General features: G+C 48.2%; 1 protein-coding gene and 1 non-coding gene across 3 annotated transcripts in view; both read right to left on the minus strand.

Moving 5' to 3' along the window:
* The window catches only part of TSHZ2 (teashirt zinc finger homeobox 2), a 494,232-nt gene that overhangs the window by 41,693 nt on the left and 424,554 nt on the right, over positions 1 to 27,985 (minus strand). The gene's annotated exons all lie outside the window — the stretch shown is intronic.
* On the minus strand, positions 25,101 to 25,239 carry LOC142423637 (small nucleolar RNA SNORA46). The gene has a single exon (XR_012779244.1). It is a non-coding gene; the product is annotated as a small nucleolar RNA SNORA46 (small nucleolar RNA).

Below are 27,985 nucleotides of genomic sequence, written 5' to 3' on the forward strand. Positions count from 1 at the left end.
TTGGAGGGAGACAAATGATGGCAGTCACTCACTCGGAGGAAAAGATATTGGCAAGGAACCGTGGCCCGTGCTCCCAGGGAAGGCGCCCATGTGGAATGCGAAATGATGGATGCTTTGAAGCCAGTCTCGATGCAAGATTGTGAGTTTGGTACTTAGTGTGTCTCCGGCTACCACCACCACCTTCGCACTCTTTCTGCAGAACCCAGGACGTGCCACTAACAAAGGACCCCATTCCAGCACACCAACGGAGGTTTCCTCTTCAGGGGGAGGAGGAATGACCGAAAACGCCCCTCCCCACAAAGCAGTTCCCTGGCACGCTCGGACCCAGGGCTCCCTGGCCTGCAGGACACACGGGGCTTCATTTCCACCTGCACCTCTGCTGCCTTCGACACAGGTACCATAAGAGGGAATATGGATTTGACAATGCTGTTCAGGCAAGTTTGCTAATGATTCCTGAACAACCTCCAACGGAGGCCTAAATGCCGACAATATCCATAAACAACTCTGGGCTGCCCAATTAGGGAGACAGAGACATAGCGGCCTGTCAGGAAGATTTGCATGCTAAGAAGCCAAGATGAGAGAGCCGGTGAGGGATCGCTTAGAGTGACGGGGGCCTCGCAGACGGACGACTATCATTACGATATTACGGGGACTCACACCTTCCCAATTACTGGCAGGCTTCATTAATTACCCGCGCATCTTCCTAATAGAAGCCGGGCTCCAGCTTATCAGCGCCTCCTCTGTCCACCGAACCCCCCACTCAGCAGTCGATCACCTGTGAAAAATTAGACAGTGCAGCTTCTAGTGGCCTATTTAAAGAGAGAAGAAAAATGATCATGGGAACTGTGGGGGGGGGAAGCTGAAAACAACAGACCCAGCATTTCTCCCACACTGGGGGTTGGTTTGCCCCCCATTTCTGGCATCACTGGGGGTGGGAGGGATAGTAGGAGCTGTAAAGGGATCAGTATGGAACGACAAGTCTCTCCTTCAAACCCACACCCATAGACACACTCAGTTCACACTTAGTTCAGCCGACTTCAACTCACAGTGACTCCCGTGACAGAGTAGAGCTGCCTCATAGCTTGGTGGACTACACATGGAGCTGCTGGCAACCAGGACAGCAGTTCGAATCCACCTGCCGCTCCTTGAGAGAAAGATGAGGCTATCCACTCCCCTGAAGAGTTAGTCTCAGAAATCCACAGGGGCAGATATACCCAGCCGACTCACTCTGTCCCTGTGTCCCTGTGCTTCACATCCATCCCGGCCCCTGAGGCAGGCCAGCAGTAATGGAGGGGTTTTCTTTCCTCATTGGTCATGGTGGTTGCCCGCCCAGGCTGGGCACAGCCCCAAAGAATCCCTGGAAAGCCGCTGACAATGCTGGGGATTTGGTTCTAGATACTGGGAGTGGGGCCCGGGCATTTGGTGTGTGGCTGTGTGGCTGTGCAGGGGGTGGGGTGGCAGGAGGGACAGCTGGTGGCACACACAGTTAAGTACTCGGCTACAACCATCAAGTTGGTTGTTCAAACTCACCCTGAAAGCCAGTCCCAGGCACTCTGTGCTTCTGGAAGGCCGGAGCTATGAACACCTTATGCCTTCTGGGGTAACTACTCTGGACCCCTATGGGTATCATGAGTTGGAATGAATGCCAACTACGAACAAGAGAGAGAGAGAGAGAGAGAGAGAGAGAGAGAGAGAGAGAGAGAGAGAGAGAGAGAGATGGGCCAACCCCTGCGAACACACTCTGCTGCAAACTGAAGGGTTGAGATGTGATACACACAGGGGTGCTGTGAGTTGGAACAGACAATAGCGTTTGGTGTCTTGATGTGTGTCCATATGTTTGCATATGTATGTATGCATTATGTATATGCACACATAAGTATCAGTGTGCTTATGTTCGTGTGTGTGTGTGTGTATCTACGTCGGTGTATTTTTAAAAACTTCTTCCATAACTCTATTGCGTGGCCACATTTGAGAGCCTCTGGCTCTGGACTCATTCCTTGAGAAAGTTACCTAAATGGGGTCAGGTCTGCAGCCGGCTTGCTCCTGGTAGGGACCCTTGCCCCCTGGAATAGTGCCTTGTACAGAGCAGCTTTGTAAGGGGCTTGAAGAAGAGGAGTCACATGTTCGCCCAGGGATTAAGGATGGCGACCATGTCCCTCCAAACTAAAGTCATGAAGACATGCAGCCGGCACCCCATGCCCATGCCCATGCTGGTTACACGGCCCCAGCAGCGATCATTGAATATGGGTCTCCCAGGCTGTCGGCTTGTTCCTTTAACGGCATGATGGCTTAAGCATGGCTCTTACAACTAATTCTGCATGGTTATGGAGTGAATTGTACAGCCCCCACCCCTTTCCAATCTGTGTTGTGAATCCTAACCCCCTGCCTGTGGTCATAATCCCAGCGAGCAATCTTTGTTGTGTGAGTGGCACACGGTTAGTGTAGGATGTGTCTTCAGTCAATCTCCTTTGAGATATAAAAAAGATGAAAGAGCCAGGGGACGCAAGCTTAGGAGAGGAGAGATGTCAAACCACGTGAAGATGGCCTTAGAAGGAAGACCAGGCCCTTCCTCCAGAGTCGACCTAGAGAGAGTCTCGCCCTGGAGATGGCGTCCCGGACTTGGGCTTCCGGCCTCCAGCACTGTGAGAAACGGGATTTCTGTCTGCGAAAGCCACCCCTTGCGGTCTCTCAGCAAGAGCTGCAGTGGGGCACTGACACGAGGCGGATGGCTCTCTGTGCACCAGGATGTAGCAAGCCTCCAACCCGTTTCCTCTTTTGAACGTACCGAAAAGAGCAGGGAATTCAACCCTTCATCTGCTCACGGATGAAAACACATTTCCAAATTGTCAGCCATCGCCTTTTTTTTTTTTTTTTTTTATAGTCTAAGGACGACCAACTGTTCCCAGCGATTTCGATTACATTCCCTACCTATTATTTCATGTAATGGCATCCCTTAAATTTTAAATTAGCTTTGAAGAATAAAAATAATTGAATTCCTGCTGTTTTGTGTACATAGAGGGTGACAGGAGCTAATGTGATAATTTAAACTGTAAATGAGTCTTCACTTTGTGTTCATTAATTACAGCTAATTACTGAATTACAAACCTTCTTGGTTAGGCACTGTTATGTATTCATGTAGCATGTTGAATCTCCAGCTGGTTGAAAACTGTTTTATAGACTTACAAGCTGACACACCAAGCTACCACTGAAACAATTCAGTTTGAAAACCAGGGGGCTGGAGGTGGGGGTGGGTGGGTGGGAACTGAAAACGCTTCCTAGAATGAAAATAACAGACAGTGGGCTTCCAGCTCCCATCTTGGGGGGTGCAGACCATGCACGCGTAATTAGAACAATTTATGCCACAGCAGAGGGAAAAAAAAAAAAAAGATTCCCGTTCTCCACTCTGGGTGAAAATGTATACTACAGCATGTAATTTGTGAGCCTCAAGTGTTTCTTCTCTCATCTCCCTTCCCCCCCCAAGAAACTGAGCATCGTAATTATTTATTAGCTGATCCTGCTTTTAATAACAAAGAAGTGTCCAGGGTGCCAGAAATCCCGCTCAGTTTTCCTGACCAGAAATTGCTCGAAGGGGAAAGATTCAAGCAGGCAGGTCAAGGATTCGGTCGGGACGAATTCTCTTTGATTAGGTTACCAACACGATTCTTTTTCTCCTTTTAAAAAAAACCACAGGGAGCAGGTCCCTTGGGATTATTAAGTGGGAGTATCTTTGGCAAGCATTGGGACTCTGGGTACAAAAGGTTGTATGTCTGTTTTCCCGAGATTGCCCTCAAAGAGCTGGCTGGAGAAGGGCTCAGGTTGATGCACAGTCTCCCGTTCGGCCAAATGCTGAAGCGCTTTCATAGCAGGAAAGGAGACAGGCCAAGCCAGTAGGTAGGTTCTTCAATATAGCGGGTTACACATGGGGCTGCTAACTGGAACGGCGGCAGTTTGAAACCACCAGCTGCTCTTTGGGAGAAAGATGAGGCCTCCTACTCCCATGAAAAGTTAAGGTCTCAGAAACGCGCAGAGGCAGATCTGTTCTGTCTTCTGGGGTCCCTGGGAATCAGCACTGACTGGCTTTCAGTGATTTTGATTTCTAGCCTATAATTGTATGGAGTATCTGATTGCGAAGTTGGGGAGGAGGTTACCAGGAGGCTGGAGCCCATCCAGAGGTACCTCAGAAGAAAGGTCTGGCAACATGCCACTGAAAAATCAGCCACTGAAACCTCTGTGGCGCTCAGTCCTCCTCTGACACACACAAGCTGGCCAGGAGGTGGTCAACCTGATGACCTCGGCTTTTCTGTTTTTTTAATGAGGACCCAAAAGATGACTCAGCTGGGGATTTTACATACACTTTAGGAAAGAAAATTGCCATTTCCTCTTGTTAATAATCTCTGTGGTCCTTTCTCCTCCCCTCCCCCCACCCATGGCTCTGGGCCTGGGCATGTGACCCAATCTGGCCAACCACTGTGTGGTCGTCTCTGACCACTGTGATTGGCTCAGGGGTGAGCACATGACTCAAGCGTGTTCTGATGCAGTTCCTGGGCGTTCCAGCGTGAGAATTAGGCTACCCCAGAAGACACCAGCACTTGTTTTCCAGTGGCGCCGTGGAAGTCCCAGATTGAGCTCTAGCTGCATCTAGTTACACCCTTGAGCTACACCCGAGTCAGTGAAGTCCTTAAGCGGACATAGACACTGCGAACCAGGCCAGAATGAAACCCAACAGCACAGGCCCCTTCGGGAACACTCTGGGACCCAGGGAGGGGAGGACCTGGGCACTGTGAGGAGAAGGAAGAACACACTGAGAGAGGCGTTCTCCAGGAGGCGGACACTGGAACCGAGCCAGGGCTTTCCATGGGATGCGGAGGGAAAGGGAGTAGGAAGTCGGGACTCCAAGGTCGACCCCCAGTGTTGTGGAGGCAGAGAATGCAGGAAGAGCAAGACAAGTCCCGACGGACGTGAACCCTGAAACCAGCTGTCGTGTCAGCGCCGACACGTGTACAGCTGGAGGAAACATTGCCTGGCCCTGCCCCATCCTCACTGTCCTGATATCCTCAAGCCCAGGCTTTGAGGCCGCGGTGCCAGTGGAGTGCTTTACCACCCAAGGGGCTCATCCTTCAACCTCCTACCGGACGATCTTATGTGGTGAACCATGGGTTTTCACTGGAGACGTTTAGAGGTAGATCTCCAGGCCTTTCTTTCAAGTCTGTGTTCTTTCAAACAAACAAACAAACAAACAAACAATTTGTTTGGGACACAATCCACATATCACAGAGTTCAAATGTTCAATCCTATCAAGAAGAGCTGTATAATCACGATCATAGTCAACTTCAGAACCAAGTCTGTTAGTGCTGCTGAAATCTGCCCTCCACGGTGATTCTGCTGGCCCTTGAAGTGCCAGTGGCCTACCTTCCAGCGTCATGGCCACATGCAAGCCTCTGCCATTTGACGGTGGCATCTCTTTGTACATGGCCCCGAGGGTAACATGCAGGCACAGCGAGTCCATAGACTCCCTTTGTCTCCCAAAGCAGTCTCTGACATCTAGCTTTGGTTGTATGGATTTTACCCTTGGTCAGGTCAGGGTGATTGGAGGAGTTTCTTGGAGGCTAAGGAAAAGAGGCCATTTGCTTCCTTGGCTGACCATGGGTGGAGATGCCAAAGGATCTGCCCTCAGGGACTCCACCCACAGAGGGCGCCATGTCCACATGCTGAGCTTGGGTTGCTCTTACTGAGTCTCCGTGCTGTATCAGACACCGAGCTAAGTGCTTGCTAAAAGAGCAACAGCAAGAAATAGGTTGAAGTGTGTCTCCCCCACGGGCCTTCAATACGTGTCAACTTGGCTGGACTACGACCCTCAGCTTTGGCAGCTATGTACGGATGTCAGTTAGCAGTTACATAACGATGCCCCCCTTCCCCCCCCAAAAATGAGCTGGTGGCATAATCCAATCAGGTGTATGGATTAAGGGTGGGATGCAAATTCTGAATCTTGTTGCCACGCTGATCCAGCAGGAGGAAAGTGGTCCTGGGCCGTAGCCTGCAACACCTCCTATCTTGCAAGAGATAAAGGAGAGAGAAGTGAACAGAGAGACAGGGACCACCAAGACAGAGGATCCCGTAGTGGAGTGCACATTTTGGGTCTAGGCCTCTGTGCCAGGAACTTCACAACCCAGGGGAAGATGGATGCCCAACACAAGGAGATCTCCAAGCAATGCCAGGTGCCCAGATGCTGAAAGGAGACAAGGACCTGCCCCCTGAACTGGGAGACCACAGAAAGCTTTTCCCCAGAGATGGTACCATGGATTCAGACCCTAGGCTCCGGAATGGTGGTTGTTATTGGTTAAAGCACTAGAGGACTACGCTAACAGCCGTAACAAACCAGAATGAAGTAGCTCCTCTGTGACCGATAAGGGGATGGGCTTAATGAAGATAATATATCATCATCATCATCATCATCAACAATCTTACTGCAAACAAGAAGCTTATACTTTGAAAAACGTATGGGAATGTTTCATTATTTTTAATTCCATTTCTCTATAAACTTTTAAAAGCCCCCCTCAACCCACCCCAATACATGCCAGAAATTGTGCCAGGGGTCTTTCTGGTCCACCCTATGAGGACTACAGATGACACAATGGAGTCTCCGAGAGGTGAGTCGGCCGGGAGGAAGCTGGTTCTCAAATCGTAGGTAAGTGTGGTCATTACATAATCTGGTGTCAATTTGAGGATTAAGAGTGTAGGGGTGGAGTCTAGGCTGTCAATCAGGATTTAGCCAATGAGACCTCTGTGTGGGCATGGCCTTCTCCTGAGGATTCTGGGAACTTCTACAATTCCTCCTTGGAGGCGGAAGACACACACTCTCTCAGCTCACTCCCTTGGAGAGGCTCTACTGAAAAGGCTCAGTCCCTGCGAGACATTTCTGAGAAGCCACATAAAGCTACCCTGAGGCAGTCAAGACAGAACTGAAGGAACCACGTGGAGACCCCTGCTGGAGGCACTGAGATACTTGGAACACCACTGGATCCACAAGACTTTCCACCCAATGACCTGCGATCTCCTGCATTCGGCATCATCGCACGTACCGTGTGAGTCTGAAGAGGACTTTATAGATGGGTATCAGACACGTGCGCTAACATCGGCCTTGTGGACTTGATCTGGGCTGGGATGTTTTCTCAATATTCAATTGCTCTTGTAGATGAACTTCATTCTTCTACGAATTTGCTTCTCTAGTCAACCCAGACTCGCACACTAAGCCTGATTCCAAATATGCTTGCTGTTAGGCAGTCGTGCTCTAATATCACAGATTAGCTTCTCGTGTGTTCCTTACAGTTCTTTCATGAGCTCTGTGGGCTCATCGCCCAGGGACAGCAGGAAACGGCACAGAGGAAGGTCCCCTCAGTATCCCACTTGGTGCTCCCTGGTCGGGCTGAGGTGACGTAGCTTTTTCGTCCATAGAGGTTGCATCTCAGGGTTGTCTTTACATGACTTCCACTAGAATTTGCACAGGGCCTGGCACACAGTAGGTACGCAGGGTATGCCAGTGGAACTGAGCTGCCTGGAGTTAAAATGGTTCTTTTGCAAATTTCTGAAGAGTCAGCAGGGTGTCTGATTCAACAGGAAAATCCCTTGAGGAAGGGATTCCTGACTGGGCAAGCTTGTCTGCAATCAGCGAAGAGCGTATCTCCGGGACTCTTGTCTTGGGCAGTCATGGCCATTTGGAAAGTCTGTGTGCAAGGAAAGCCAGGGACAGAGTCTCACTCATATTCCCCTGGTTGCTGCCATGGGAGTTTGCATTGGGAATAGGCATCCCAGTCTATACAAACATGCTCAAGAAGCAGAGACAGCCACCTGGTGGCCTGCCCTCAGCTTGACCAAAGCATGACAAGTGCTGGAAGTCACTGGTGTCAGGCAGATGGTCAGCAGACAGCCGGCGGACCCCGAGAAGCCTCAAGAAATGCCCACAGATACCTAATTGATCGACGCCAACTGTCCACCCTTACTTCTGTTCTTGTCTGCTGTTGGCTGCAGGGGGAGCCCAGCACTGACCTTCATGACCACCCCACATGGAGACCTAGTCAGGTATCCCTAAAGGGTCAGCCTAGTGCGTTTCTCAATGACATCTACCTCCATGAGGCCATCTTCCTCATCATGCCTCTAAACCAGCGGTTCTCAACCTGTGGGTCACCATCCCTTTGGGAGTCGAAAGGCCGTTTTACAGGTGTCGCCCAAGACCATCGGAAAACACCGCTCCTAAGACCATCAGAAAATACCGCTCCTCTATCCATCTCCAGGCAGGTCTGCCCACATGCAGATACGCCCACCTACGAGTACCTGGCGTGAAGACTGTTACCCATGCTACTCCATGCTTCGAGATAAAATTTCATTTATTTGTCATTAGAAATAAATATTTCACAATATATAATTACATATTGTTTTGTGATTAATCACTATGCTTTAATTACATTCAATTTGTAACAATGAAAATACATCCTGTATATCAGATGTTTACATGATGATTCACAACAGTAGCAAAATGACAGTTGTGAAGTAGAAATGAAAATAATTCTATGGTTGGGGGGGTCACCACAACATGAGGAACTGCATGAAAGGGTCGCCTGCAGCATTAGGAAGGTTGAGAACCACTGCCCTAACCCCAGCTGCCTGCACCACCGAGCTCGGCACTTAACATGATTCTGTCTCATCACCTGTGGAATACCAGTGGCCATCAGAGTGATGTGGACTGATATGGGGCTCATGTGCCAGAGTGAAAGTACGTGGGGCTCATAGGACTTTCAGGAAATAGATGGCTAGGACTTTCTTCCAAGAGGCTTTAGGTGGACGAGAGCCTCCCAGCTTTCAGTTCACAGCTGAGCATGTCACCTGTTGGCACCAAATCAAGGGCTCCATTTATTCTTGTAAATCAGAATCCACAACAGTCAAGTCAATACCAACTAACAGCGACCCGCAGGACCCAGGAGCATGGCTCCTTCTGGTTGCCAAGCCTGCGAATCTTTACGGAAGCAGACTGCCCCCTCTTTCTCCCCCCCGAGAGGCTGATCGGTTCTCACATTTGGTGTGTTAGTCTGCGTAGACTAGAGAAACAAATCCATGGATACACACATATGTATAAGAAAGAGATTTATGTACAAGAACAATTGAACCTTGAGAAAACATCCCAGCCCAGTCCAGATCAAGTCCATAGTCTGATTGATACTAGCCCATATGTCCGATACCAATCTATAAAGTTCTCCTCAGACTCACGAAACACATGCAATGATGCTGAATGTAGAAGATCACAGGCCAGTGGGTAGAAAGTCTTTGGATCCAGGGTCATTGGAAACATCTCAATGCTGGCAGGGGTCTCTGCATCAGGGTGGGTCCATGTATCTTGTCAGCTGCTATGTCTCCCAGGGCGTGAGCAGAGAGTCTCCCACCTCCAAGGAGGAAAGTACCAGATTTCCCAGAATTCTCAGGAGAAGGCCATACCCACACAGAAGCCTCATTGGCTCTGATCTGATTGACAAGCTAGACTCCACCCCTACACTCTTAATCCTCAAATTGACAAAGGATTAGATATCTACCACATTTGGTCAGCAGCTCATTGCTTAACCGACTGCGCAACCAGGGCTCCTTTGCCGCATGAGTTCGCCCTCACCTTCTCCCTGTGTTGTTAGCACCTTCAGGGCTTTGAGTGTATTCAGGCTTGGGTTCAAGGCCTGGCTGGAGCCCCTCCGGCCTGGGTGGCTTCAGACCAGGAGCGGGAACATCGCGTGGAAAGCATCTTCCATACCAGCTCACATCACACGTCTCCCCAAGAGGAGGCCGTCCCACGAGGGGCAAGGGAATGGAGTGCTTCACCGGTGTGGCCCGAGAAGGAGGTTCGAAACCTCCAAGCGGCCCTGGGCCGAGAAAGGTCCCCCAGCCCCGCCCGCTTTTTATCTTCTGAGAACGGTAGGATGGCACCAAGCCCCGTGGAGTCATCGTGGCCACAATGCGAGAGAATGCACAAAGGTGCCCAGCACAGGGCCCCGGATTCATGGTGAAGGCTCAGTGGGTGGGTGTTGTTGCTACATTGCTGCTGCCGCTCCTGGCGGTGGTGACAACGTCTACTGCTCATCGCTTTGTCTGCTGCATTCGGGACATCGCTGGTCAGCAATCTGCACCCAGCTAACATTTGTTGACTTAACCCACATCTATTTCCTTCGCATCTATTCTGACTCACAGCCGCCCTGGGGGACGGAGTACAGCACCGATGAAACACATAACCGCCCTCTAGTTCTTTGCGCTTCCCTCCCACCCCATTGTCATGACCCTAGTTCTACCTTACAAATCTGGCTAGAGCAGAGCATGTACACTGGTACAGACAAGAGCTCGCAACACAGGGAATCGAGGACAGATAAATCTCTCAGGACCAATAATGAGAGTAGCGATACCAGGAAGGGAAGGGGAAGATTGGGGGGAGAAAGGGGAAACCGATCACAATGATTGATATATTACACCCCCACCCCTGAGGATGGACAACATAAAAGTGGGTGAAGGAAGACAGTGGTCTTGAAAACAATAATAATTTATAAATTATCGAGGGATCATGAGGGAGAGAAGAGGGAGGGTCGGCTCAAGTAGAAAGAAAATGTTTTAAAAATGATGGTGGCAACATATGTACAAATGCACTTGACACAATAAATGTATGTGTGGATTGTGGTAAGAGCTGTAAGAGCCCCCAGTAAAATGATTTTTTAAAAAAGAAAAAGAACTGCCCTTGTGAGTTTTCAAGGCAGAGACTGGCATGTCTCTCGCCCGGGTTGCGGTGGGTAAGGTCTAACTGCTGGCCTGTCAGTTATCAGCTGGGTACTGTACCACTGTGCTACCCGGCCACTGCCAGGGAGTCAATTCTGACTCACAGAGTCCCGGTAGGATGGAGGAGAACTGCCCTGTGAGGTTTTGAGGCTGTAAATCTTTACCATCGCAGAAAACCTCATCTGTCTCCCATGGAGCGGCTGCTGGCTTTGAACTGCTGACCTCTGGCTGGCAGCCTAATGTATAATCCAGTATTCCAACAGGGTTCCCACTGGGCAGCTAGGGCCCCTTACTGGGGGATTGAATAATGCTAATTCTGAATGAGAGAAACAAGCTCTAACTGGTCGGTGGCTGCTGCTGAGAAAGGACTGCAGAAGAGAGGAGAGAACAGGGGGAAAGAAAGGACTGGTGGACGACCACACGACCAGAACAGCCCCTAGGGCAGACACTGCGAATTACCCACCAAAATCCATGGCTAGTAAAACCCTGGCTTTGTTTTCTGTGGCAATGTGGACTCCCTGCCCACCACCGCCCACAGACAGGGATGGCAGAGTCTCACGGTTCTGGCTACGGAGATGCTATTGGGAGTTAGATTTTCTGGGAAAGTTTTGCTTCCCTGAGAAGAGAGGAAAAAGGCGGCTGGCACAGTTGTTTTGATCCATTTCCTACATAGTATGTGGACAAGGACCAGTCGACATTCCCCATTTCAGGAGGTAGCACGTGGACAAGAGCCTATAGTACTGATGGAAGAAGTTCAAGCTGTCCTCAGAGCATTAGCCCACAGCAAGGCTCCAGGAACTGGAGGAGTACCTGTGGAAAGGTTTCAACAACTTATGACGCTCTGGACACACTCCCTAGTCTATGCCAGGACATCGGAAGATAGCTACTTGGCCAACTGACTGGAAGAGATCCACATCTGTACCCATTCCACAGAAAGCTGACCCAACAGAATGCTCAGATTATAGGACAGTCAGTCTCATTAATATCAGGTGCAAATAAAATTTTGCTGATGATTAGCTAAAAAGACGGCAGTACATTGACAGGGTGAGGCCAGAGGTTCAGGCTGGATTCAGAAGAGGACGTGGTACAAGGCATATCATTGCTGATTTCAGATGGATCTTGGGAAAAAGCAGAGAATACCAGAAAGATGTCTACTTGTATTTCATTGACAAGGTGAAGGCATTCAATTGTGTGAACCATTACAAACTATGGATAGCCTTGAGAAGGATGGGAGTTCCCACACACTTGTGTGCAGAATTTGCACATGGATCAAGAGGAAGTTGTGTGAACAGAACAAGGGACTACTGCATGGCTTAAAATCAGGAAAGGTGGGTGTCAGGGTTGCATCCTCTCACCATCACTATTCAATCTGTTGCGGAGCAAATCATCAGAGAAGCTGGAGTCTGTGAAGAAGAATGTGGCGTCAGGATTGGAGGAAGGCTTATTAACAACCTGAGGTGTGCAGATGACACAACCTTGGGAGCACTTGAATCTCTTGCTGATGAAGATCAAGGATTGCAGCCTGCAGTGTGGATGACAACTCCAGGTAAAGACCGACGTCCTCCCAACTGGACCAATAGATAACATCATGATAAATGGAGAAAAGATCGAAGCTGTCAACGATTTCATCTGGGTTGGGTTCACAGTCGCTGCTCATGGAAGCAGCAGTCAAGAGATGAAAGGGCCCATTACATTGGGTAAATCTGCCACCAAGTCTTCTTCAGAGTGTTGAAAAGCGAGTAGGTTACTTTGAGGACTAGAGGTGCCTGCCCCAAGCCATGGCATTTTCAGTTGCCTCGGGCGCATATGAAAGTTGGACAGTGAATAAGGAAGACTGAAGAAGAATGGATTCATTTGAATTGCGGTGCTGGAGAAGAAGATTGCAAGTACTGTGGACTGCTAAAGAATCAATAAACCTGTCTTGGGAGAAGTACAACCAGAATGCTCTTTAGAGACAAGGATGGGGAGACATCATCTCATGTAGTTTGGACATATTGTCAGAAGAGACCCGACCCTGGAGAGGACCATTGTGCTTGGAAACGTGAAGGCGCAGCAGAAAAGAGGAAGGCTCTCAACGAGCTGGACTGACCCAGTGGCAACAGCAACGTGCTCAGACATAACAGTGATTGTGAGGACGGCACAGGACAAGGGAGCCGTTTGTTCGGTTGTACATACGGTTGCTCTGTGTTGGAACTGACTCAATGACACCTAACAACAACAGCAGCAGCGATTGGTGGGCACGATGTAGGGAAGGTAGCCGCTATTTTGTGACTTTGAGCAGCATTCTTTAAAAAAAAATCATTTTATTGGGGGCTCAAACTATTGAGGAAAAAGAACTAGGCTTACAGGCACCTGCAGACACCATCAAACTGTTGCCTCAATGTCACACTTGTCTGCTTCCACACTGACAGTGGAAAAGAAAATCCCAAGGAACCCAGCCCACTTAGTCGAGTCTTATTTGCAGCCCAATGCTCTCCGAATGCTTTTCCTTCCTGTTTGCCTTTGACAGGAAGTGAAGTTTTAGAAGTCCGATTGGAAACGAATTCTGAAGTCGGCATGGATAATAGAGTACAGGCTGCCACTTCCTTAAACAAATGGGGAAAGAAATCCCTCATGACCTATCAGTCCCTCCGCTCGGCTCAGACCCACAGGCAGAAAGAATGAACCACGATCCGACACACGCACACCCACGTTTATTCCAGTGCTATTCACAGTCACCACCGAAACGCTTGTCCATGGGGGGCTGGGCGCACACACAGGGACTCTGAAGCCTCTCTGAAACAACGATGACAAACACCACAGGGCGTGGGTGAGTTTGGAAGACAATATGATCCGCCCAGGCAGTCAGTCTCATACAGACAAATACTGAACGAGACCACAATTAGAAGAGAAAAAAAAAACCCAAGAAAAATGGTCTGGGCACCCAAAGGAGCAGACTTTGAAGGCAATGGGGAGGCTGGGGGTAGGAGAAAGGGAGGGGGGAATGCTGTTATTTTAATAGATGGTCCATCCGAAAAAGAAAATAAAGAAATCGCCCCAGGTTTTCTCCACTAATGCCAACGAGGAAGGCCGTGGGAATAAGCGCTATTCAGAGCTGCCATGAGTTAAGAGTGTGATGGAGGTCGGGCGCAGCACGTTACTGCACACACAGTAGGGACTCAGGCAGAGATGAGAGTGGTGTCTGAAAACAGAACTGAGCCAATCATGGGCAGCTCTACCGAATAGCTTCCCGTCTTCCTCTTCAACCAGACCCCCTTGTTTCCTTTCTTTCCGTCTTCCTTCCTCTAAATGGAGGCCGGAGCCATTTCCACCGCACAGGATGGTTGGAAATGTTCAAGGAGTTCCCCGTGTGAAGATCTTTAAGAAGAGCCCGCCACAGAGCTGGGACCCAGTGGATGAGGGCATGTCAAAAAGCATGGCCCCCGAATCAGAGACCTTTATGAGATGAAAACACCCGCATGCAAAGCGATTGCTTCTCTCTGCATCTTCCATCTAGTCCACTCTCCTCTGAAGGCACTGTTTCAGCCTCTCTACGGCTTCCCCCAGAGTGCTGCTCTCCTCGATCCACACCACGTCCAATGGCAGCTTTGGGCATTCTTCAAGGGACTCAAATCATGTCCCTTTTAAATATTCTTGGAGTTTGGGGGACAAAGAGCAGTCTGAAGGGGCAAGATCCGGAACGCAGAGGGGGTCAGGGGATGGGGTCAGGTTTCCCAGCTCAGTTATCACAGGCCAGCCTAGTCTGTCCTTGAAGAATGCGCAGGGGCATGGGCATGATGAAAAAAACTTTCTCGGTCCAACTTTCTTGGTCTTTTTTTCACCAAGGTAGTGTTTCCATTTTTCTTCCCGATAAGGTCCCTTGATTGGCTTGCCTCCTTCAAGGAAACCTATCAAGATTTCCCCGTTGGAATCCCCAAACACAGTGACCATCACCTGCATAGCTGGTCTCTCCACATTGAAGATCAGTGGCCCAGCAGATCCTCTTGGAAGCCACTCTACTAACTAAACCCACATGTGAGTGAGTGACCCTGTCTATAGCCATCCACTGACTCAGCGACATGTTTAGACATGGTTTGTTTTTTTTTCACGCCTCTTCCTATATGTAAATCTTCTTTCAGTGGCCAATTCCTCTAAGGTAGACAACCTCATCCGTCTTTGTAGCTAGTTCTGTCTGGAAGATCTGCTGAGACCTGATCGCCGTGGGTGACCCTGCTGGTATTTGAAGAGCACTGTCATAGCTTCCAGCACACAGCCACGTGAAAGCCACCACGGTGCCACACACTGGGAGAGAGAAAGTATTATTATTGCTACGAGAGTCTTGGTGACTGCTACTTGTGTCAGCACTGGGCAGTGTTGCATTCTGTTGTCAGTAGGATCGCTGTAAGTTGAAACCAACTTGATGGCACCTAACAACAACAACAACAACAACAATGACAACAACAATAACAACATGTGTTGATGAGATTAACATTGGGACCATCAGCCATGCCTTTAGGGCAAGTTCATTCCATGATCTAGATTTTATTCCCCCCCCCATTGTTAAGTGGGGATGTATGACAAAAATCAACATTTTCTAAATGTCTTTTACTCTCACACAACCTTGATTTCTACCACATCACGATCACCTGTATTCTCTCTACCACTTTCTTAATCTAATATGCTCCCTAAATGCAGGTCCCTTCTTGGGGGGTTAGCCTAGAGAAGCTGTAGTATCTTATGAAGAACTTGGCACCAGGATTAGAGCAAAACTTGTCAACAACCTGCGATACGCACTTGCTGGTTGACCGTGAGGACTTGAAGCACTTGACAATGAAGACCGAGGCTTGTGGACTTCAGTATGGATTACAATTCCACGTGAAGAAGACCAGCTTCCTCACAACTGGGCCAGGAGATAACATCATGCTAAATGAAGAAAAGATTGATGTTGTTAAGGCTTTCATCTTGCGTGGCTCCACCGTCAGTGCTCGTGGAAGCAGCAGTCAAGAGATCAAAGGACGCATTTCATTGGGTAACCCTACTGCACAAGACACGGATCAAGTATGGAAAAGCTAGACAGTTACTTTGAAGACCAAGGTGTGCCTGGCCCACGCCATGGTACTTTCAATAGCCACATGAAAGTGGGACATTAAAATCAGGAAGATTGAGGTAGAGTTGACGAATTTGAATTAGGGCGCTGGTCAAGAAGATGGAAAGTACCACGGACTGCCTGAAGTACCAACAAATCTGCCTTGGAAGACGCACAAGTAGAACGCTCCTTAGAGGCCAGGGGAGGGGGACTTCATCTTAGGTAGTTTGGTCATGTTGTCAGGTGAGACCCCTCCCCGGAGAAGAACGTCGTGCTTGGTAAAGGAGAGCGGCAGCTAGAAAGAGTAAGGCCTCTGACAAGATGGACTGGCAGAGGGTCTGCACCAATGGCCTCCGAAATAAGCACAGTGATGAGGATGGGGCAGGAACGGGGGGTGGGGGTGGGGTGATTCCATTCTGCGGGACGTCGGGTGGCTATGAGTCGGACTTGACCCGCCGGCATCCAACCACAACACCCTCCGCGATAAACCTACGAAATCACAGGAATCGCTCAGTGCTGGTGGAAATCGTGCCCCCTGGGCGCATTTGGAAGTATTTGAAAGCTTGCTTGACTCTTTCATCACCAATGTAGTTTCAGATTTCGTACGTTGTCCTGTCTGGGGGTGAAGGCACTACATCTAGGAAGTAGAAGGATACTGCTCGATGTTCGAGACGCAATAGAACGTATGCGTGAAAGCCTCCATAGCCAAGAGCAATCTGGCCCACGATACGCAGAATGCCAGGATCGAGGACCTCGATGCCCCTCCCTCCAGTGTACACGGCAACATCCCAACTCATGCTGTCTACTTTCAGAGCTGAGACGTGCGGGACTCTCCTTGCTCCAAGTCGCTTCTTCCACTAGGACTCTCAGCGAAGCCAGACTGGAAGCATCTACCATTTAATAACGCACCGCCATCGAGGAAACGCTGACTCACAGCCACCCCCTGTGGGCTTCCAAGACTGTAACTGTTTATAGGAGTAGAAAGTCCACTCTTTCTCCCAAAGAGCTGCTGGTGGTTTCAAGCTGCCGACCAGGTGGATGCCAGCCAACTTGTACCTGCCACACCACCCTGAACAAAATGCCATCTATGGGAGGAACACGATTCTCAAGCCCAAACTGGGACAAAGTTAGTCAGGGTTTACTTGTAGAAATAATCTGACTGTCCAGAGACCACAAACTAAGGACCATCGAGTGACCTTAAGAATCAACCACCTCCGTCCCCAAAAGAGGGACCTCACAGGCTAGTCACCCGAGTCCACGCTAATGAAGAAGCCTCCGTGTTGCCTGGGAGAGCATCACTTGTTAGCACGTCATCTTCCCTGACATCCGACGCATGTGGTCTACACACGGGGTGCCCTCTCAGCAGGGCCAGAGTCAGGGCCAGCCTCTCCTTCTCTCTTATCCATTCAGAAAACCGTAGCGCAATACCACTGAGACCATTGGCCAATGTCAGCCCACAACAGTGACCAGCAAGCAATCTTTTTCAGTGGATCCCAGGAGGCCCAAGAAGACTGCATTTGAAAATGGTTGGTATTGGAAGAATATTGGAGCCACTTATTCACCAAGGTGAGAAACGGTGAGGAAGAAGACTATAGAACCAGAGCCAGAAGCAGGACGGACTTAGAATTTGTGCTGTGCAGTCTCCACTGGGCTCCATTCATAACTCCTCCCTCTCTACCTGACTCCATCCTTGGTGCAATTGCATGGGCGGCCTTGAGGGGTACTTCCCAGGAGCTGGCGAGAAGGTCGCGTTTGGGGAAGACCTGCATTGCCCAGGTCTGTATGCCCATTTTGCTGACTCCCAATTTGCTCTCCTCCCACATGATGCTGGGAGACCCCAGCAGCCACTCCACCTGCCAGAGCCTTCCCTGTACCCAGAGTGGGTGCTTACGCCTGAGCTGCCAGGTGTGGAGCCAGTGGCGAGCGGGGAGGCAGGAGAGGGCACCACTGATACCAGGTCGTTCTCCCCAGAGCTCCCACAGAGCCTCTTAGGATTGGGAGAAATCAGGCTGCGGGCTTCCGGAAAGCCGGGCTCAGCTCTGCCCTTCTTGTTGAACTCCGCCGCCACCGCAGCTGGTGTTTGCCGAATGGTGGGGAGTTGGGCGCGGTCTCTGGGCCTTTCATTCCTCGTTCAACCGACCGGGACTCTTGAAGCCAGACCCTTGCTGCATTTCTCTGGAGAAGACCCTGGGGAGGGGGGCATGCTGGCGGACGCTTATAAGAAACACAACCTTCTTGGGAGGTGTCCCCTCCACTGCGCTGATGCGGCTGTTCAGCTCACACACTCCAAACGAATAACCCTCATTGCGTCAGAAGCCACACCGCGTTGCTTTCTCAAAAACTGAAGAGAGGAGACCTGGCCAGATGTCCCTTCTCCGGGTAGACCACCTTGCACCAGCTCCCCACCCCCCCGCCCCCACTCCCCAGCCCCCACAAAGCATCTAGTATTTCGGTAGCTGGGGGTGGGGATCTGGCATGCCACCAGAAGGGTCGGGGAGACTGGCATCACACCTCGAGGCGCTCCACAAAGGTTTGATTCTCTTTATGAGTGTGATCCGCCAATCCGTAATCAAGGGTTAATTTCACAGCTCACTGCTTCATCTAGCATAATATCCATTCAGACTAATTAAATCTGTCTAATAACGCGAGTGTCTTTGTCTTTGTTCTCCCCCTTCATTGTTTTACACCCTTCACATCTCATCTCCAGAACCACACGCCATCACACTCTACTTGACAAGCAGAATCCATCCCTAAAATTAAAACATTCCTGACCTATCTGCAATGACAAGGCAGGCGAGCTTCACGCGCTCCGGCCCATGAAGGGAGCTGACACATTTGTTTTTAATTTCAAAAGAGTAGGAAGTGAAGATCTGACCCCGTCAATCAAGCCCCGTGACAAGTTTAATCATTGGTGCCCCACAAAAATCACGACTAAATAGGAATGCAAATACTGTATCAGAGGGCTCTTATAAATGCTAATCAAGGAGAAGTAATCAACTGACAATTTCACTGATCTCTTTTCTGAAGAAGTCACTCCGCGCTCTGTCTCCGGGCCACAAAGAGAAGAGAAAGAGACAAAAGCCAGGGTGAGCTTTCCACCCCCAACCTCCCTTTTCTTTCTCCTTCCAGGATCTTCTTTTTAAAGGGAGAATTCACTCTTTTGATCCGTCGCTGAACTTTAAAGGAAAGAACTTGCACAGAGATGTGTCAAGGGCACTTTATTCTCAGCATCCAGGCTGGGCAGCCAGCACACCGAAACTTCTGCTAAAATAAAAATCATCATTTGTCTTTGTCATTAATCTCGTCTCAAATTCTCTTATATCTTAAAAGTGACTGACCTTCTCCACGACAGAGTGGGGGGTGTGGATAAAGAAAGTTTCTCAACTAGTCAAACAATCTGAAAATCATGATCGCAGTTAACTTAAAAATAACAGTGGTAGCAGAAGAGCAAGGAAGAGAAAAGCAAGCAAAAGAAAACCTTAAAAAAGCTGGGATCCAGTCTCGGTGAAGAATTTATAAACATCCAGAAGTTCTGCGCCCAGAGCCCCTCCCCACAGCTCCCAGAGGCTGGCTGTGTGTTAGGAGGGCCCTGTTTCCTGGCCAGTGTCTCCAAGGACCAGAGCGCTCTGTGTTCTATTGTTTCACTAGGAGGGCCTGAAGAGTCCCAACTCTCTGGTCAGGTCTCACTGCAAACACTTACATCATGGAGTCAGAATAGGTGAGAGAGAGCAATCGTGCTAAGTCTTAAGTTTGTTTTCAACATGTACACAGTAGCTACACAAACAGATCCTCCTACAAGGTTAGATATTGGCTGATTCACTCCTGGGATGCTAGCCTTCCCATGGTTTGGGTTGCAGCGGGCTCGTTAACCCTTTGTGCCACACAGGGGACTCCAGAGCTCACGAAAGCCAGTCTTCAGGGGCTGGGGGTTTCCTTTATTGTATAGGGGCAGCAAAATGGGAATTTATCTGTTTTACTTTTTGAGGATGCCCGGGTTCCTTCTTCTGCCACATTCTATGTGAAAGGTATTGTCCTTAGATGCTGTCTAGTTGATTCTGACTCATAGAGACCCTTTAAGACAGAGTAGGACCGCCCCCAAAGGATTCGGAGACTGCCATCTTTTGGGGACAGACTGCCATACCTCCCTTTCTCCCTCAGAGTGGCTGGTAGGTTTGAACTGCCAACCTTTTGGTTAGAAAAGTGGTTCTCAACCTTCCTAATGTGGTCACCCTTTAATATAGTTCCTCATGTTGTAGTGACCCCCCCCCCCCCGGCCATAAATTTATTTTCGTTGTTACTTCATCACTGTAATTTTGCTACTGTCATGAATCGGGCAGCCCCTGTTAAAAGGGTCGTTTGACCCTCAAAGGGGTCTCGACCCACAAGCTGAGAACCGCTGGGTTAGAAGCAGCGTGCTTAGTGGCCATGCCACCCGGGCCCTTGGGTATGTAAGGGGTATATAGGTTAGACCTAGTCTGCTACTTACGTTTGCATGGCCTGGTGCTAAGAGTTGAAGTGTTTCAAGTAGTCAGAAGAATAATGAAAATAAGAGTAATGTTTGGTAGCCTCATTGCAGGTATGGTGTGAAATTCAAACTCTGGTGTCCACGAGTAAAGTTTTATTGCCACACGAGCATGCCCATTTCTGACGGCAGCACACATGGTAGCTCTCTGCTGGAAACAAGCCTTGACTGGTTTTGAGGGGCGGCTTGTGACACATGGACTAGTCACAGAAACAGTTTGCCAGCCTCTGCTTCTCATCATCCCGGGAAGTCAGCTGGTCTTGGTGGTGCCTCAGTTTCCCTCGGGTGGACAAACTTCATAAAGGAACACCAATGCCGCTGCCCCAGCCTCTCCTTGACCACAGGAGGGTGAGCTTCCTTCCAGGGAACCAAACGTCTCACTCGCTCAATGGGCAGACCTTAGACCTCTGTGCTGGCCTGAGAGAGAGGTGCAATCGCCGCTGGTTGGGTCAATGACCGAGCCTCATGTACGACTGGCTGTCTGGCTGTGTCATTTCTCTTATAGGATCATTGCTTCAAATTAAGATCCCATGCATTGTGGAATAATAATGAGGCTCCAAGAATAGAATATCTTCCCCAAAGGAAGCACTGGGCTATATTAGTGGCACAGTGGCTGAGGGCTTCCCAGCTACCCGAAAGGTTGGCAGTTCGAATGCGTCAGCCGCTCCTCTGCACAAAGATGTGGCAGTCGGCTTCCATAAAGATTTACACCCTTGGAGACCCTATGGCGGTTCTAATCTGCCCTCTGGGGTCACTAGAATCAGAATCGGTGTTGCAGCATCTGGCTTGGTTTGGCGCAACGCTTCTATCTTGGAGCCTTGGTGCCGGGGCTGAATGTGACCTTGTTGCTAACGTGCACGGGAGAATTGAGAGGCTGGTCAATTTGTAGTCCCAACAATACCAGGGTAGAAAACCAGGAGAGAATGTTTCTTTTTGCTGTGTGTGCCCAGCTACGTGCGCGCGCGTGTGCGCGCGCGTGTGTGTGCGTGTGTGCGTGTGCGTGTGTGTATGTGTGTGTATGTGTGTGTGCGTGTGCATGTGCGTGTGAGGGACTTCAAAATGTTCATGGGATACTGGAATGAAAAGACCTTGGCGTTTCCCAGGAAGTTGCTGAAGCCCTCTTGTATACGTATGTCGTCGCTGCTATTGGGTGCCACCACGTTGGTTCCAGTCATAGAGGCTCTGTTTCTCAAAGAACGAAAGCCTCACAGTCTATTTTGAGCTCGCTGTTGCTTCCACTGTGTCAGTTCGTCTCAAGGGCCTTGCTCTTTTTCGCTGCTCCTCCACTTTACCGAGCATGACGTCCTTCTCCAGGGACTGGCCTCTCCTGACAACACGTCCAAAGTATGGGTGGCGAAGTATGAGCGTATGTATTTATATAGATCAAGGGACACAGGGATGTGTTGCTTAACGTCCATGATAAAACCCAAATCGAAGCTCATTGCTCTTGAGTTGATTCTGATTCATAGCCACCCTCCAGGGCAGAGTAGAAGTGCCTCTTCGGGCTTCCAAGACTTTACAGGAATAGAGAGCCTCATCTTTCTCCTGTGGAGCAGTGAGTGGCTTTGTTCCACTGACCTTGTGGTTAAGCTCCCTGTGAAAGAGACGCTATGTGAATCGGATGGTGTACGAGCACCATATTATACATCGTATGTATGTTTGTATATGCCCCCTGCACAAGCTGCACTGAATTTCTGTTAGTGCCTGAGCCTGGGATTTGGGAACTTGCACCTGCAGTTGACGGCCTCAGGACACTGACCTACAGGGTACCCTATGGGCCTTGTGCCTGCAGCAGGCCTGTGAATATTACCAGCCATGGCTCTTGGGTTGCAAGCTGTACTGTGGTTTGGGAGTTACTTCTCAGCCACAGTACTGTGGGTGATGATCTACTGGGACTATAATCAATACCAGTCACATATACATTTAACAAACATCTATTTGTTTATTTTTTAGGCATGCGGAAATAATGAACTCCAGAATGCTCATTTAATGCATTTTAGGGCCATTTCCCCCCGTTCTTAATCTAAAGTTTGGATGAAGGTAAAGAAATTCATTAATATAATGCACCAGATGGTTAACAATGGTTTAAAAACACCCTTATGATATAAATGCCCCCGAGGCTGTTGATAGGACACAACGAGGTTTCGCGTGCGCTCCGCTATTCTTTATCGCGGCCCAGTAGTCCAGGGCCTGTATGAACGGTAGCTTGCTGATGCATTCCTCTGCTGGTGGGCACGCGGGTTGTTTCCATTTTCTGCTACTGTGAAGAATGCTGCAACGCGCATCATGTGCACAGGTCTACTTTTGCCACCGCTCTTATTCCTCCTAAACCTAGGCGCAGGGTTACTGGATCAGACAGTATGTCTCGTTCCAGCTTTTAAGGCACCTGATTATTTCCCATGGTGCTGGAGCACTGTTTCAACCCCACCAGCAGTGTATCAGAGTTCCAATATTTCCCACCCTCACCAGCATTTGTTGCTGAGGTGGGAGAGCTTTCTATCTATTTTAGAGATTAGGCTCTTGTCAGATACATTGTTACCAAAAATATTGCCCTGTCTGTAAATTCTCTTTTGGTAAAGTTGTTTCATTAGCACAAACACTTAATTTTTAGGAGGTCTTAGCTCTTTAGTTTATCTTCTGTTGATGGTACATTTTTTTAGTGATGCTTGATTGAGTATTTATGCCATTAATTAGGACCCCTAGCTTTGTCTCCACATTATCTCCAAGAAACCTTACCGTTTAGGATTAACACTGGGATCTTTGATCCATTTTGAGTTAGTTTTTATGTATGGTATGAATTATGGATCCTGTGTAATTTTTATGCAAATGGATATCCCGTTTTGCCAGCACTTTTTCTTCCTCATTTAAAGGATGTGAACCTTTTGTAGAGCATCAGCTGTCAGTAGTAGGTGGATGGATTTACTTCTGAAGTTTTAATTCCACCGACCAAACTCTGTTGGTCTATTTGTCTGTCATTGTACCAGTATGGGGCTGTTTTGACTACCATCACTATAGAGTAAGTTCTGAGAGTGGGAAGTGGGAAGCCTCCTATATTGTTTTTTTCTTCCATTACACAGTAGCCATTTGGGGGTCTCATTTCCTCTTCAAATGAAGTTGGATGTAGCTTTTCCAGCTTGTTAAGGGATGTTGTTATGATTTGGGATTGCATTGTAGCTACAGATCACTTTGTGTAGCACTGACATTTTCACAATGTTAAGTCTTCCAATCTATGAGCATGGTATGCCTTTTCATGTACGTAAACCCCTTTTGGGTTCTGGAAGTATTGTTTTTAGGTCTTTTACATCCCTGGTTAGATTTATTTTTAGGTATGAGGCTACATAAACAAGTACTGCTCCACAAGCATTAAACACTTTTGTTAAATAAAAGCGTCAAGGTGCAAAACTATTGTTTCTTGGCATTCTCCTTCAAGGTCTGGACGCTGTGGGAGGTGGTGTTGCCACCTCTCTAATTCTTCCCTGAATGATTCCACCCTCTTTAAATTACACCACCTCAAAATGGCAGTTTAAGTACCTTCAGGAACTCAAATAGCCCTCCTCTGATATGTTCTATGAGTTTGGGGAACAATAACATGTCCGCAGGGCAAGATCAAGGTTTTTGGGTGGAGGGGGTTAGTTTTTCTAGGAACTTCTTGCAGGACATCCATGGCGACCATTGATGAGTGAGTAGATGCATTTGTGGAGAAAAGAATTCCTCAGTGAAACTTCCCTAGTCTTTTCACCATCAGTGCAGTTTTCAATTTTCTTAAAAGTTCTTCATAATAAGCCCCATGGTCAGCCTGTGTCCTTCAAGAAAGTCCATCTACCAAGATGAACCCTTAGAAGTCCCCAAATGCAGTCACCATAACCTTCTAAGCTCACTTCTGTGCCTTGAATCTAACTGGCCCAACAGATCGCCACAGAAACCCTTGGGTTTACTGAACCATTTTTGGAAGTTATCCTAAGAAGACCAAGACAATCTGTGGCTGAGAGAACGTGTCTGCAGCCACCCACGTAATGGCACTTTTTGATTCACCCTCATATTTAATGTCTTGGGGCCTCTTGTAAAATATATTATTTTCTGGATTTTCTTTTTAGATTTCTTTTGGCTTAAATGTTGATCCTATACGCTGTCACTTTGCCAAATGCTTCCAGTAGTTCTGGTAACGTTCTTGTGGAGTTTCTGGATTTTTCTATGTGTAGGAGCATGTCTGCAAATACGGATAGGTTAACTTTTTCTGTATCAATGCAAATGCCCTTCATTTCCCTTTCTTGCCTTATTGCTCTGTCGAGGGCTTCCTGTGTAATCTTCAATAAGTGTGGCTAGTGGACATCCTTGTCTCATTCATATTCTCAAGGGGGGTTGCTTTCCAGGGTGCGTTGGGAATGAGGCTTCTCTCTGTTGAGAATAATGTTGGCTGTTGGTTTTATATACATGCCTTTGATTAAGTTGAGGAATTTCCTTTCGATTCCTATTTTGACTGATAGACTCCTTTGTTTTATTTATGGGGTGAATTGTGTTGATTATATCTCTCATCTAGAACCACTCTTGCATTCTTGAAATGAAGTAATCACACCTGACTGTCTTAAAGTATTTATTAACTGTTTTCTGATAATGCATAGGTAATGTCTTTAGCAGGAGCTAAAGCATCAAGTCCAAATGCCTCTCTTAATTTTATTCATAAGCCCATGTCTTTTTTTTTTTTCTTTCCTTCTTCCATATCTGCGTTCCTTCACTCCACAAAACAACAGCCAAATGGCAGTCAGCTGTGCCTGGGGAAGAGGAGGCAGGGAAATTCTTTAGCACTACAGCGTGACCGAGAATGGGGAAAATGTCCATCCATTGGTTTCAATATAGTGCTGAGCCCATGTCTTAATGAGCAGCTTCTGAGGCAGAACTGTTAAACTCTCAACCGCTAACCAAAAGGTTGGTAGTTTTGGAATCGAGTTGATGGCAATGCGTTGGATTTGTTTCTTGGTTTTTGCAGGGCTTCGTGGCCCAAAGACTCGACACTCTGCTTCTGTGAAGAACAGCCCAGGGAGCCCTGTGGGTCAGTTGTGCTCTGTTCCTATTAGTTGGAGTTAACTCAAGGGCTCCCGCTAAGAACAATGTGCTCTTGGCATTGCAGTGCATTGTTTCCACAACAGGACTCTGAACGCAAGGAGGCTGGATTCTTTGAGCTCTCAGTGTATTCAGACAGTGATAAAATAAGTATAATTTATAAATGAATAAATAAGGTTGTACTTCTTCCCCCAACATGACTGTCTTGCCTTTGGACTCTGTGGTTGTGAGAAACACCCCACCTTGACAATTAGTCCCCCACAGGTGGTAGGACAGGTGTGTGAGTGGTGATGGTGGAAGACATCTAGTCTGTCAAGGAGGTGGCTGAAGGTTGGGGCTCATTTGAACCCGAATTGACGGTGGGTGTTCTGGGAGTTTTCAGAGTCCTGCTTCTTGAGAAGTTGAGTGAGTGGTTTTACTTTTATTTCCTCCTTTAGCAACGAGCGCTTCATTCCCTTAAGCTGCACAGATCTCTCTGATGAACCCCGAAACTATTGCCCTCAGCTAATCTTTAAACCTCAGACCAAAAATATTCCTGGAAATCTTCTCTAAACCAAACAAGGGTGTAGCTGAGCTAGGAAAGGAAATCTGCCCTGAGGCTGCACTCCTGAAAGACCTCTCTAGGTGGGGTCAAAGCGACAACCATTCCTACCGAACTGGAAAGGTAAGAAAGGAACATTAGGGGGTAGTGAGTTTATCGTGCAAGGGAGAGGGTCGATTTGGAAAAGAAGGGTGACAAGGGTCACACAACTTGACAAATGTCATCAAGGTCACTGAATTGTACATGTAGAAACTATCCAATTGGTCTCTGTGTGTAGACTCTCAACTATAACTGCTGAACAAAAGTTTGGCAATTCAAACTCCTGGAGAGAAAGATGCGGTGGTCTGCTGCTGTCAAGATGGACAGTCCCAGAAACCCTGTGGGGCAGGTTCACTCTGTCCTACAGGGTTGCTTATGCATTGCACCGACTTGTCTTCCAAGACAGACACGTTTATTCTCTTGTCTGTCTGTGCTATATTCAATATTCTTTGCTTACACCACTGAGTCAAAAGCATCAGTAATTAACCGCCCGTTTTTCTTGTCCTTTGTGCAGCTTTCCCAGGCACGGAAAGTGATGGGAAAGACCATGGCTTGGGCAAGGTGTACTTTGGGCTTGGAAATGGAATCTTTGTTTCAGAACATTTTAAAATGGTCCTTTGCAACAGATTTTCCCAATGCAACATGTGATTTGATTTTTTAATGACGGCATCTGTAGGTGTTGACTGTGAATCCTCGTACAACGGGATCCTTGGTAACTTCAGTCTTTACTTTGTTTATCACGATGTTGCTTATTGGCCCAAGTGTGAGGATTTGATTTTCTTTGCGTTGAGGTGAAATCCGTAGTGAAGGCTGTCGTCTTTGATCTTTATCAGCACGCGCTTTAAGTTCTTGTGATGTTTAGCAAGCAAGGTTGTGTCCTCTGCATATCGAAGGTCGCTAATGAGCCTTCCTCCAATTCTAATGCCGGGTTCTTCATCTAGTCCAGTTTCTCAGATTATTTTCTCAGCATACAGATTACATTAGTGTGGTGAAAGAATACGATCCTGACACACACCTTGCCCAATTTTAAACCATGCCATGTCCCCTGGCTTTGTTACAATCACTGCCTTTTGTTCTATGTACAGTTTTTGAAAATATGAGCATTCCAGTGCTCTGGAATTTCTATTCTTCACAATCTTATCCATAATTTGTTTTGATGCTCATATTTCTTTTCAATAAATCACAGGTAAACATCTTTCTGGCATTCTGTGCTTTCAACCAACATCTGTCTGACATCAGCAACGACCCCCCCCCCCCCACATTCAGCTCTCAATACATCTGGATTTCTGGCACTTACCTGTGGATGCACTGCTACAATTGTCTTTGAGTTTTCAGCAGGAGCTTACTTGTACATGTTATGAATGATACTGTTTGGTAATTTCCACACTCTGCTGGATCACCTCTCTTTGGAAAGGGCACAGATGTGGATCCACTCTAGTGGGTTAACCAGATAGCTGGCTTCCAAATGCCTTGGCATAGATGAGTGATCGATTCTATTACAGCATCTGTTTGTTGGAAGATCTTAATTGGTATTCCATCAATGGCCGGAGCCTCATTTTTCATCAATACCTTCAGCGCAGCTTGGATTTTTTCCTTCAATACCATTGGTTCTTGATCATATGTGGCTCACTGAAGAGTGGAGCATCGACCAGTTCTGTTTGGAACTGTTACTTTGTGCACCTTGCCCTCTTCCTTGATGCTTCCTGCATCATTCAATACTTTGCCCATTGAAGCAACAGAGTCCACACAGAAGAAGCACACCAACTTGTGTGATCATGAGGTGTCCATGGAATCAGGTATCAGGCATCGGAAGACCCAAAACAAACAACAATTTTGATGCAAATGAGGGAGGTCTGAATGGAGACCCAAAGCCCATCCATAGGCAATTGGACATCCCCTCACAGAAAGGTCACCAGGAAGGGGCAAGCTAGTGAGGGTGCGGTATAGCACAGACAAAACATACAAT

The sequence above is a fragment of the Tenrec ecaudatus genome, chromosome 12 (genome assembly GCF_050624435.1).
Source record: "Tenrec ecaudatus isolate mTenEca1 chromosome 12, mTenEca1.hap1, whole genome shotgun sequence".
In the NCBI taxonomy this organism is placed as follows: domain Eukaryota; kingdom Metazoa; phylum Chordata; class Mammalia; order Afrosoricida; family Tenrecidae; genus Tenrec; species Tenrec ecaudatus.